Source organism: Lactuca saligna, chromosome 2, assembly GCF_052625555.1.
Source record: "Lactuca saligna cultivar CGN05327 chromosome 2, ASM5262555v1, whole genome shotgun sequence".
In the NCBI taxonomy this organism is placed as follows: domain Eukaryota; kingdom Viridiplantae; phylum Streptophyta; class Magnoliopsida; order Asterales; family Asteraceae; genus Lactuca; species Lactuca saligna.
Window position 1 is genome coordinate 102,029,094 of NC_136418.1, and position 14,652 is coordinate 102,043,745.

A 14,652-nucleotide genomic window follows, 5' to 3' on the forward strand; every position below is an offset into this window, starting at 1 on the left:
TTGCAAGAACAAATGTATGAGTTGTTGTTTTAATTTAATGCTAAAAGATAGAGTTTACCTCTGCTATAACTATCTAGTAGCCATAACCTGATAAGGCAATCTGAAACCTCATTGCTATGCCATCCATTAAGCTTATGTATGGATCCTACACACAAAGATATTCCAAATAAGAGAGTATTCGATAGTAAGCACTTGATATTTAACCATAATGAAGATAAATATTGGCACCCAAAAGTCAACATTTAAGCTAAATGATGGAGACGAAGTATGAATCAAGAAATTTCTTTATCAAGTCTATAAATGAACTTTTGTACTCAATCCAAGTTTGATTACATGTATACACAGATTTGAGAGACTATTTCCATCAATTATAACATATCATTGGGCATAACAACTTTGGAAGTATCTACAGGTTACATTGCTTATAAGATATCACATTACCAAAAAAAATCATGCTCAAGATTGTTGAACAATGAGTAAATAGGTGCATGATGCCTAGATGACGGAAAGTAGAAATTAACATTTCCTACAAGAGATGAAGTCTCTAAACCTGAATGAATAGTAATTGGAAATTATAAAGCTCGCCATTAGTAGAAGCAAAAAATAATCAAAACACAAAGTGAAATTGAAACTCATTCATTAAAAAACAAACACATCCACCAAACATGTATGTCATAAGCTTTTTCCCCTCATTGATGTTGTGTATCTAAGTAAAATTTTGAAAAATTCAAACCCGATGCTTACCAAAGAGGATTAGGGTTCACAAGCAGAGTACATATAAGCAAGATTCTTGGCAGTTTCGTGAAACAATAGGGCTTAACTTTGGGAATCTTACCTCGGATATCCAAGTATGCAGGTAGGCGCAACCGAAACCCAAAAATACAAATCTTGGATCGTGCGTTTTCTTGGTGGGGCAAAGGCTAATTACCGTATTACCGTAGGAACAACCTTATCACCGATGGTAGCAAAGTGGTATACCTATTGTTGTAGAGAGAAGACATGGGGCTAAATTAGTGATTGATGGAGGAGAAAGTGGGATGACGGTTGACTTACAGAGGAGGAAACAAATGATATAATCCCATGTCTATAATTTCACATGAAGATATAGATTGTGAATTCAAAACCTCACTCTTTGAATTTCAAACCTCACTCCTTAATTTACTCCTTGATTTTAGGTATCATCAATTCGATAGTCAAGAATAGATCAATAGGAATAGATGGAAGCATCGGATTACAAGGATGGGTGGAAGTTGAAACAAAGAAGGGCAATATGGGTAAATCACATTGAAAGAAAAATGGATGTAGAATGAGACACGTAGCAAAGATGATTCTTATATATATATATATATATACACACACACACACACTAGGCGAACGCCCATACGTTGCGCAGTGGGATAATTATCTAGTTTAATATGGTTATATATGGTTTAATGTATTGTGAATAAGCCATACATAAAACTTGTATGCGATTAGATAAGACGTATATTTTTTTATTTACAAATTTTTTATCATAATAAATAATGAATTTTTTTTACTATTAGTTTAAAATTTTAAATGTAATTTTTATGTACACATTAGTATCTAATTTTAATTAGTTGATGATTGATTAGATATGGATTCTCATTTGTGGTCGTCTATTTATGTTGAACCTCATAAAAATACATATTTAACGACTTTTGTTAGTTTTACCATTGAATAGAAAATGGTGCCGTATTTTAAGTAAATATAAAAAATCTCATTCTCAATCTATTTTAAGATAATGACATATTTTAAGTTAATATAAAAAACCATATTCTAGAACTAATGAAAAGAAAAAACGGAGACAAAATTTTTAACTATAATAAAGTTGATTTCAATTAAAAAATATTCAATCGAAGATAATATCATTCAATAAACATCATAAGATATTACGTTATATTCAAATTACAGATATCATTTTTGTAAGAGTCATTCAAAATATATGAGACTATAGTGCCTAATATAACAATGTAATAATCAAATGACCCTAACATATTTTAAATGAAATATAATTATAATATATTATATATGCAACTAAATTTCTGCACAACATGTGGGATTCGTCTACTATATGCTATTCTTCTAATATATTATATTATAGTATAAACATTATATTTGGAAAACCACTTTGAATTTTATTGTAGTTTATAACATTAAATTTGTGATGGGCTATATTTGACACACATTTGTGTATTTATATCTATATTATATATTTAAAACAAATCTTATATAAACATCCAACCCAAATATTCATCTTCAAGTTTTCTTTCTTCGCCACGTAAACAAACTTTTGTTATAAAGCCAAAAATAGAATAAAAGACACTTAATTGTATGATCATGATATATTGTATTTTGATTGAGGCTTCTACAAAACATGCATGAGCATATATTATTAATTTATCTCTTGTTTTGGGTAATTCGAGTAAGATAGCTTCAAATCCAACGTATCAAACGGATTACCTATTTACTAAAGTCTAAAACCCAAAAACTCAAACATGTTCTAATACCATACAAATGCATGATGTTTTAGCAAATTATTATCTCATATGAATTACCATTGATTATGTGTGATTAATTATTAAGAAGGTGAAAAGGTTTGGGGTTTCAAATGCATAAGATTTTAGCAAATTTTTGTGGGGGGTTTCAAATGAATGACAATTAAGGGAAAATACATGCTTTATAAGTATATATATATATATATATATATATATATATATATATATATATATATATATATATATATATATATATATATATATATATATATATATATATATATATATTCAAAATCCGTGCTAAGCATGAACTACGATTAGTCTTACATTTTAGTTAAAAGTTAGTTATACATTGTTATATTTAAATAGATTTTAAAAATACGTTCCTAATAAAAAAACGAAAATACAATGTAATAATCGGATGAATTTTACTAAATATATAGTTGTTACACAATGTAACGTACTTACAATAGGGGGATGCAAGACGTTGAAAAGGGGTAGAAGTGTTCGCTCCGATCTCAAATTTTATATATAAAATATAGGGAAATTAAGTAATTAAACCATTATAAATTGGGTTTTCAAAGATAATAACCATTTTTTTAGTTTTAGAAAAACCATTTTTTTTCTAAAATGTCGTACTCTTCATGTTTTAAGGTTTTTTATTTTATTTTTTTCAAAGAAATCTTTTTTATTTCTTTAGAGTCTGAATGTTATATTCTAAAATGTTTAATGTTATCGTTTTCCTATAAAATATTTAATTTTATACACTAATATCATATATAATTCACATTCTTATGTTTGTTTAACTTTTTGTTAAATTTAAGTAAAAAAAGAATTTTTTTTCTCGAAATTCTGGAATTGTTATTCGGATTTCGGACTTGTTCTTTAAATTTGAGACTTTTTTTTTTTTTTTCCAAAATGCCTATTTCAAACATTTTTGCTAAAAATATATTAAAAATAAAAATATTTTGGTTATTTTCTAAAAAAAAAAAAACACATTAAAAAGTGATTAAAATACTTAATTTCTAAAAAAGATAGGTGTAATTCCGACAAAAGAAAATTTAAATTAATAACAGTAGGCCAAATGATCTAAATTGGGGGATACAGGGCCTAATAAAGGCACGTAGCTTATTTTCTTATTTACATCATGTACTAGGCATTTGGGGTTAGCAAAATTAGTTTAAATAAAGAGAGCCCAATTTATGTGTTTTGATATCTTATAAAAACTAAAAACAACAGCAAACGCTTTAATGAAGCAATTCACCATTACCTTATGTCTCCTTCATCCCAATACTCTAACTCTCTAAGTGTCATATAACAACTAAAAACAACTTGATTCTTGTGCTTCCATTTAACCCACAACATTAATTACAATCACCAAAATACAAAATGAATTGGTAAAATCTTCAATTTTCTTTTGTCTTTCAGAGAATGTTTTAAAACACCATCAACTAAAAAAGTATCATGAGAAGGTAACGAATGATTTTTTTGGTTTATAAAATACCATTCAAACTATTGTTTTTTGTTATTTCAAAATATCATTCTATTCTAACAAGGCGATGAATTTGTTATCTTATAATGGTGTATTTTAGTTGGATAGTATTTTTAAATATTTTAGATAGTTGGTTAGATTTTTATGACATTAACCCTTTTAGTAATTCCACGCACCAAATGAAATTGTTATTAATCATTTTCAAGATATGATAAATTGTAAAAGACAATTGTAATATGTACCTTAATATTTTCTGTTGTAATGTTAATTTTTTTTTGTTATTCGTATTTAAAATCATTTTGACCCAACCCGACAATAGAAAAATATAATTTTATATCTAAATCAGGAATCCGTTATTGCTAGCAATTATTTTCTCATTATATCAATGCACATGATATTTAAAAATAGTCGCAAGGACATGAATGATATTTTATTTTCTGTAAAGAAAAACAAATTTTCCTAACCATTAAGGGGGTTACATGACATTTAAAATGTTTGGTTTAGCTTTTGAGAGAGCAAAAGTCCTTTAAGAAAAAGTTGCAAAAAGTTAGTTACCTGATATTTTCAAAAAGTTTATTTCTTTATATCCAAAAATAACTTTTTACAAGATCTCTTAAAAGATGTTTTAAAAATAAAACAAACACCCCGTAAAAACCTGAGCCCAGCTATACTAGTGTACCAAAAAAAATATCTAATCATTTACAAAAAATTGATACACCCTTCCGAAAACCAGTATAATTTTTTTTTCTTAAAAAATTAATAATTAATGATAATTGCGTTTCTTAAGTTACCTCTAGCTAAGAAGGAAAATTGCTCCAATACCTAGTTACCAAAATAACTGAATATGCTATGAAGATTTTTTTTTTCTTTCTATTAACGAGCTTTACATGACCAAATGTAAACTTCTTGATTCCTTGAACTATATGAATATTTCCAAATTTAATCTTTTGTAGTGCACCGATATCAAGAATAAGGGATTACCAATGCTCTCGAGCCCAATTGTACCTAGTAATGGGCTAATGGCCTCTTTATGTACGGCCTTATAGAACTACCTTTAAGACTGGTGTGGACAATATAATGCTTAAACACCGCCCGATGTGCGTTATTAGCCTTTACGTGTTGAAGTGTTATCATGATAATGGGAGGCAACACCTCAAAAACTTGCAAATGGTTATAATTCAGACCGTTACTTAACGGTCAAAACTTAAAAAAAAAAAAAAAATCATTTTTACTCATCTATAATACACATATTCACTCTATTTTTTACCTACACAATACTTTTATTTCTCTCATATTATTCACTTCATTTTTTACATAGAGCTCAACCAAATTCACATTCAACAAACAATGGATCAAAAAACACTCTTCCTCCAAACACAAACGCATCAATGTCGCTTGTTTTCGCGCAATACGAGGGCTACGTGAACCTCCTCAACTCGCAAAGCCCACAACTACCATTTTCCAACAACTTTATCGTTCCAAAAACAAATCAAAACCTTCAATAAAACCTTTTTAACACCTTTGTTTTAGGTCCGACAATTCTCGACACGACCCGCGACACGATACAAAATAAACGGGTTTGAGTTGAGTTTTTCAACTCGCCAACCTGTCAACCCGTTTATTAAACAGGTCATATGTGAGTTTCTCAAAAAATATACGGGTTGACCCGCCAACCCGTTTAGAATTTTAATAAAAATAATTATATATTTTTTTAAATATATTAAGTATTATACACTATAGAGTTTATATTTTATGCTAAGATATGATATCCAATACTATTGACCATTTGACTAGTGGGTAACAATTTGTTGATTTGCATTCCAACACGTTTGACATTTTCTCTAAATAATCTTAGTATCTTAAAAACAAAATCGAATAAGCCCTTTCTCGGTCACCCATTATGTGATGAATGACAGAACGAACTTATGAAGAATAACAACATGAATGATTGAATCATTATCGAACGATGTCGACACCTACGATTGAATGTATCATGTAATGTCATTTTTAGTTAATAGTGTTTTTAACTTACATGTGGTATTAGTTTATATGTTTTTTTATAAATATTATGACATAAATAATAATAAAAAAAACAATTGAAAAAAAAAATAGAAAAAAAAAGATATTATAACATGTTATTTGGTGTTGCTCAATTCCATACTTGGTTTTATATCATATATGATTAGGATGGTCATGTGATAACTTGTAGGTATAATAACATTTAATAACATGTTGCCTACGAGCATAATATATAGAAAATTATAATCATAATTTCTTTTATTAAAGAATTAAAAATGCATATTATTTATTTACGGTTTAAGTTTTAATATATTAATATGGTCGTATGGGCTATGGTATCTTAACAGAAACTTGGGCTTTTGGATAAACGTAAACATGGACCAATAAACATATAAAATCAAACTAGGTTTAGTATATTGTTATCGCGGTTATATTAACTTGTATTTATTTTCTTTGCCGATGTCTTTTCATTTAATTTAGCCATCACAATGCTGTTCATGTTAACTTGTCTTTTGATTTGTTACAGGGGAAAAAAGTTTGTAAAAATATTACCATCTCATCACAAGTGGCGAATATGTCAATAACTCGAACTTGTTTTTCTTTTTTGCTTTTATTAGTAATCCATACTATAAAAGTAATTTTGGGTAAGAGTCACCACATGAAGATAAGCAAGTTTGGGTTTAGTATCATTTTTTTTACCTATAATCGCAATATGTTACCTCTAAAAGCAATGTACTTGCAATTTGTTTACACATAATATAAAAATATGCAAAAGTCTAGATGGAAAATGTTGAGTGATCTTGGAAATCAATTTGTATTATTTTTTAATCACATTGTTTTCTTATGGTTTATTTGTTTTATGGTCTTTTACTAGAAAAGAAGACTCTACAATGATTTTGCATTAATCTTTGTTGCATTTATAACTTATGTAAATGAAATTGCAGAACTTTTCCCAATCCTATTTTGACAAGCTCAAGTGATCCATGATTAGCTTTGAATATAAGAGTTGTGTTGTCAAAAGGGCAAAGCTCTAGAGGATACATTGGTATATCTTGGATGTTTGGTAGGATTCCTCTCTCTCTGTATCTTCTTATATTATTATACAAACCTTATTCTAAAAAAAAATTTAAAACGTTCAAATGTTTAAGCTTAAAATACAAAAAACTATTAATATAATAATATTATAATTTAAATTGTCCAAATAATAATGCAGTAAGTACAAGTATCTACCATCTATTGAACTGTTCCTTATCTTTCCCAATACACCATTGACCCGAAATCAATCTATGTTGTATCCGAGATCATGGCAAATATATGTGGATTCTAGCGAGCCTCCCATATATCTCACAACTTCCTCTTGAACTTCTCCCTTACCTTCCTCCAACTCCAAACTATATCACTGGCTTCCTCTATCTCTTTATCTCATACCGGGATAAACCTTGAATGCCGCCATCAACCACCTACCCCCTTCAACTAAGGGGTGTTTGGCTAATCTTTTCAAAGGCAAAAGACTTTTTAGGAAAAGTCATAAAAAGCTAAAAATTCCTAACTTTTCCAAAAAATCAATTTTTCTTATATCAAATTCTCAAAAATTATTTTTTAAATACTTTCACCAAACATCTTTTCCCTATCTTTTTCTAAAAATAGGCAACCACCCCCTAATAAAACCATGACCACACACCACCATTATCCATCTCCTTCACTGGTCGTATCATTTCTCCATCTAACGACACCAACCCATGTATTCTTTTTCGTGAATCTGTGTGTTCGTGTTTAACTACATCATTTCCTCCTTTCTCTTTCTAGGGTTAATCTTAGTTGTTGAAACAACCATTAATGGGACTGATAATTACACCATAAACGTTGTTGGCACCAAGAGCCACCACCAACAACCAACTAACGTTGCTCTCCTCTCTTCCTCCCTTTCTCAGAAAATCCCTAAATCACCTCCACGGGTACACCCACCACCATTCTCCTTCTCTATTCCGATCAAATCATCTTTCCCATTTTGTCTCTGATTCAACGCCTGGCCATCTCTCTTCGCTTGTAATCTTCTTTCCAAAATAAAAATTTATGGTTTTTGTTACTTAAAATTTTCGGATCTAAATGGATTTGACCTAGATTCTCTTTGATTCAGGTAAAGTTTTTGACCTAGCTATTTCATTTGTTAACTCCAAATCCCATTTCACTATACGTATGTGACTGTTTATATATTTCCTTATAAATTTGTGAATTTATATTATTTATTTACATATTTACTTGAAACTGGTGTAACTGGTGGTTTTGATGGTTTTCAATATGGCAATAACAAAGTTTTGCGACATGTCTACTTGTGCTTTCATCCTAAGAATAATATTAACTATCTGTCCCTTTTTTTAAATATATGCATACAGGTTGGGGTAAATGTTGCCCTTCTTAAGCAGTCAAAAAATCGCCTGATTGGACAAATTTGCCCTGGAGAATGCAAGATTGGAATATATATAAAACATTATTTCTATCTTCCTAAATTATTTCTTAATCATGGTTTAGATCTTATTTTCTCCTAAAATCTCCCTTCAGCCCCTTCCAAATAAAGACAAGCCTTCATACCCTTTATTTATCCCCGATGTCTAACATCAATCGTGCTTCCCGTCTAACCCTATCCACCTAGGCACCCGATCGGTAACCTTGGTTAATGCAAGGTTGAAATGATCATTTTTTTTTATTTTATTTTATCTTTGAAGTTGTTCTTATTCATTTTTGTTCTAAATATGATGTGGGTCTTTGTGCCTCAAACTAGTTGTGATTAAAACCAATTTTCAACTTTCTTTACAGGACTTGAATTTGAACAATAGATTGTATGAGTTTGTGTTTTTGTTAAGACCATATTAAAAATCTTGGCTCATTGACTTGATTGTTTTCAATGACCCATAGTCTGTGTGAGTTTTTTTTTTTTTTTTTTTTTTTTATTTTTATTTTTATCAGTTTCAGCAGCTCAAGATTTAGCTCCTGAAACATTAGTTTCAATAATAACACATCAACTGCCAGTTACAGCAGAAACAACAACAAGAACAATAGATGATACAACAATAGGAACAACGGTTAAAAGTATACCTGTTTTTTTTTTTTTTTTTTTAATGATGGGTCTTTAATCATGGAGAGCGTATGTGACTATGTATGTGTATTGGAGACTCATGAAAGTGAAATTGCTATTTACAGGATAAGAAGATAGTTACCCCTTATGAAATTGCTATTTTGAATTGACATTTAAAAAAAATAGACATGTGCATATGTATTTTATAAAAATATTATTGTGAGTACAAGGAGGGACGGGGGGTTGAGGCGGTTTGCTTCTATCTGATCACCATTGAGTTTATTTCCATATATGGTCCATCCTTGAATAATATTATTGGTTTTATTGGATATATGTGTTAACTATGGCAGTGTATGGCAGTTTTCAATAAATTAGTTTGATATTATAAGATGAAACTTTTAATAATAGTTAATTAAATCTTTGACACTTGAACAAGTTAGGATAGCATGTGAATTATTCTAGGATTGTATTTTTTGAAAACAAAAGTCAACTCAACAATCAATAGATAAAGAATTAAAATTGCATTGGTTGTCTGATTAAGATTCTGACTATAGATTAAAGCTAAATTAGACTACATAAACACATTTTAAGTACTTTATGTCAATTTAGGATACATTAACAAGTACAATTAAAAGTTAAAAATTATTTAAATTCTCCATTGAAGGAAATAAAGCTCATTTTGAAACTTTCTTGATCTAGGGTATTTGATGAAATAACGTTAAATGAATCAATTTCTACATATCTGTTAGACTTTTAAAAATATTAATACTTAAATGTTTGTAATAATTACACGAAAATCAAAAGTTCAATTTTCAAAATTTCAAATATTACACCAAAAAATTTAAAAAACTTCAAATATTTATTTTCTTAGGTTATATATAATTTTTTAATAAATTATTTATATTATAATAAAAAATAGCCATAAAAAACTGTTACATTTATTAATTTTGTTAGGACAAGTAATATCTAATTTTTTATAAATAAATTATAATACAACTAAGGGTCTCCGCCTAGACGTCAATTAGTTGTTTGACCTCAATAGAGCGCCTAGATCGATTAAAGGTTTCCGTCTACGCGTCAATTTATCAGTGACAAAAAAAAAACATAAATCGTAATTATACTGAAAAAACAAAGATATAATCGGCTATTTAATCAATAATCTATATTAATATAGAGAAATAAATGTATTTTTATTTTTAATCAATAATGACAAATAAACACCGAAATGAAATGATTAGTCAAAAAGTAACTTGTGTTCCTTGAAATATAATATGTTTCCGAATGAAAATAATTGATGCAATAAACTATTTACCGCCGCCGTTTTGCGCGAGTAACGATTAGTGTGTATATATATATATATATATATATATATATATATATATATATATATATATATATATATATATATATATATATATGAAAATTTTAGTATAAATATTTATATTTTTACTAACTTTGGACATATATAAATATATACATATGTTGTATACAGGGGCGGAACACAACCATTTACATTAGGGGCCGAAACAAAAATACAAATCAAAATTATATATATATATATATATATATATATATATATATATATATATATATATATATATATATATATATATATATATATATATATATAGGTTTAGGTTTTTTTGAAAACAAGAAACCCTAAAAATCATATAAATTCATAAAAAAAAAATACTTAGACATCACAAATCTTTCTTTTTTTGATTTTATGTTATGAATTTTCACAACTTTTTCTTTATTTTCAATGATTTTTTTTTGAAAAAAAAAATCCAAAAAAAAAAAAACAAATCGATTTTTTAATTTTTTTTCCAGCGATTTTGTAAATAAAACTGCGATTTTTTGGTAAAAAATGACAAAAAATAATTGTGATCTCTAAGTATTTTTTTATGCATTTTTATGATTTTTAGGGGTTTTTTTAAGGTTTTTTTTGTTTTCCATATAACCCTTCCATATATATATATATATATATATATATATATATATATATATATATATATATATATATATATATATATATATATATATATATATATATATATATATATATATATATATATATATATATATATACACACACACAATACTTTTTGTTAATGAATTAGTCTTATAACAATTGAGACCTAGTTGTATTAAACTTTAATTAACTAACAATTAGCAATAAAGTTTGATTCAAATTATTTTTTTGGGTTTTCATAAAACCTTAATATTTTTGTTTATTTTTAATAATAATTTTATTTATATCCTAAACCTTAACTAGACAACTAAACAATAAAGCAAACGTATAAAACAGCAATGAAAGCCATCTATATCAAATTCTAGCATTAGACCTAAAAGTCAAAACCTATTTTGTAAAGGTGTAACTTATTAATGATTTAGGCATCTAGTCTAGTAAAAAATATTCAAAAACTAGTAGTGCTGTAGTCATATTATATAGACACGTACCAAAGAGCACGGTGTACTTTACTCAATTATACTCTTCTTTATACCATTATATCTACAGAAATCTCTTCATTAGAAATCGAACAAGATAGAAGACAATAAGGGAAAGAACAACTTTGGTGTGGACTTACAAGTAAGCAAGGATGCAGAGGTAAATCAAATCATGTATGTGCTTAGACGGTCGAAGTCTTAGAGGTCGGAGAGGTTGAGAGTCTCAATGGTGGCAACATTTAGTGACTTAGGAAGAAGATGATACATGATACAGGAGAAGAAATCCATAGTCACGAAGAGGACGAGAAGAGAGCTGCCGATGACGATGTTCAAGGGTCACAATTTCAGTTTTATTATTGATACCTTTTCGTTTTTTGTTCTTCCTTGTTAAATACTTCAAATTTTAAATTTAATTTTGGTAGATATCTTTTCCTTCTAAGTAGGAGATTTAGTTATTCTAAAAAATTCAAGTTATTTTATTTAAGTATCTTTTTTCTGTTCAATTTTGTATGGAACCTTTCTTTTTTGAATAATTTAATGTGTCATTTAGATTTGTAGATTACTAAGCAAGTATTAGCAGATAAAAAAATAGGGGGGTCATGGCCTCCCCTAGCCCCAAGGGATCCACCACTGGTTGTATATATAACTAACTCTAAGTGGGTTTGTGTTTTCCTCTGTAAGAACTTCAAAACAATATAGTATATGTCCAAAATGGAGTATATTAAATGGGATATTTATACTCAAAGATGAGTATTTGCGAATAAATTTAGTAAAACAGATGGATGTGGGAATGAGTTCCACATTGGTAGAAAGACCAAACTCCATAAGATTTATAAGTTTAAATGCATGAAAAGTTTACAAGCTTGTGTCTATCGTTTTACTATAATTCCTACCTACACGCATTTTTAAATTACTTATTTATTAAGTTAAAACTAAAAGGCACTTGTAAATTTAAAAACATTATTAAGTTAAAACTAAAAAAAATTGTAAACAAAATCAAACATAACATTTGATTAAAAAAAATAACATCCTATATGAAATAGTAAAATGATAACTTAAATTTTAAAACAAATTAAAAAAAACTAGTTATCTAGAGTTGATAAGTAGGTGTTCAATGTAATCAAACATAACATTTCATTAAAAAAATAACATACTATATGAAATAGTAAAATGATAACTTAAATTTTAAAATAAATTAAAAAAAACTAGTTATCCAGACTTGGTAAGTAGGTGTTCAATGTAATCACTTGGTAAGGAGGTGTTCAATGTAATCACAAAGACTTGGTAAGTAGGTGTTCAATGTAATCACTTGGTAAGTAGGTGTTCAATGTAATCACAAAAAGCTTAGCGAAGATGGTGGTGGGATTCTACGAAACATAACTCATGGATCATATATGTATTCACTTCTTCCTTGATAGTGGATCATTACGAGATCGGAAATATAACAACACCCGCATCTTGCAATATCATATTGTGTAGTATAATGCAATCATCAATTATATCTCTTGTTATGTTATGTCGAATGTTATATTATGATCCAGTGGGATTTTATGATGCCAAAAGCTCATTCAACATCCTTTCATGTTGCTTCTTGTATCGTCTTGAACCTTCTTTTCTTGGTAAATTTTTTCTAGGTATTAGATGTGATAATGGTTTCACAAAAGTAGCCTATGTTGGGCATACAAGACAATTCGTCTTCGTATTACCAACAATACACATAAACAAATCTTTGCTTATCTAGAACCTTCTACAAAGTTGCTCGTCATCAAATATTGCATTATTTTCAAGTATTGTTGGATCAACACCATTTTTGCCTCTTCATGGTCTCTATGGACAATAATTCTTGAACACCTAACCATGATGGAACTTGCATTATTCTGAACAAGCACTTGTGCAGTTCGAGAAAATGAATAGAAAAGTGTAAAGATGAGGTTGTTCATCGTCGGATGAAGATGAATAATAATGATTTTTTCCCCATAACATACTTCCTGATGGGTGGATTCATTACTTTTTAAAAAGTCGAATGACGTTGGAAAAGGTTGGAATGAAATTCAAGATTATTGGAAAAGAATTAGACTGAGTTGCTAGTTTATAGAATAATTGATTGTTTTTTATATATTTGAATAAAAATATTAATTTAAATATAGTCGTTGAACCGTAACAAGGAAAGTGATAAATATTTCACACGGTTTAACCAACCCGTTGATGCACCCTTTTGGCGGCATCGCCCAACCTAGGAACGGTGTAGTTGTTGGTACCGCTTTAGCCCGTTCCAAAAGTGGTTGGACTCTGTCGACCATTAGAAGTCTAAATTGATAAAGCACACCTTATTCAAATTCAATTTAAATAATCTTTTTATTCACATTGAATAATTGTTACGGCAAAACCAAAAATACTACAAAGCTATTTTACTCGATTCTTATGACGATATTAATGAAATATTTGACGTTCAAGTAATGAAGTTATTTTTAACAAGGTACAGTGGCGGATACCTTTGGGGGGCCATGGGCATGGCCCCCCTGTTTTTTTATCTGCTAATACTTGCTTAGTAATCTACAAATCTAAAGTACCCAGTAAATTATTCAATAAAGAAAGGTTCCATACAAAATTGAACAGAAAAAGGATACTTAAATAAATTAACTTGAATTTTTTAGAATAAATAAATCTCCTACTTAGAAGGAAAAGATATCTACCAAAATTAAATTTAAAATTTGAAGTATTTAACAAGGAAGAACAAAAAAATGAAAAGGTATCGATAATAAAACTGAAACTGTGACCCTTGAACATTGTCATCGGCAGCTCTCTTCTCGTCCTCTTCGTGACTATGGATTTCTTCTCATGTATCATGTATCATCTTCTTCCTAAGTCATTAAATGTTGCCACCATTGAAACTCTCAACCTCTCCGACCTCTAAGACTTCGACCGTCTAAGCACATACATGATTTGATTTACCTCTGCATCCTTGCTTACTTGTAAGTCCACACCAAAGTTGTTCTTTCCCTTATTGTCTTCTATCTTGTTCGATTTCTTATGAAGAGATTTCTGTATATATAATGGTATAAAGAAGAGTATAATTGAGTAAAGTACACCGTGCTCTTTGATAC

General features: G+C 28.6%; 1 long non-coding RNA gene across 1 annotated transcript; it reads left to right on the forward strand.

Annotated features, from left to right (window-relative positions):
• The first annotated feature begins 7,644 nt into the window (after positions 1-7,644).
• LOC145031259 (uncharacterized) lies at positions 7,645-9,444 on the forward strand. The gene is made up of 2 exons (XR_013676911.1): positions 7,645-8,164; positions 8,421-9,444. It is a non-coding gene; the product is annotated as an uncharacterized LOC145031259 (long non-coding RNA).
• Positions 9,445-14,652: the final 5,208 nt, after the last annotated feature.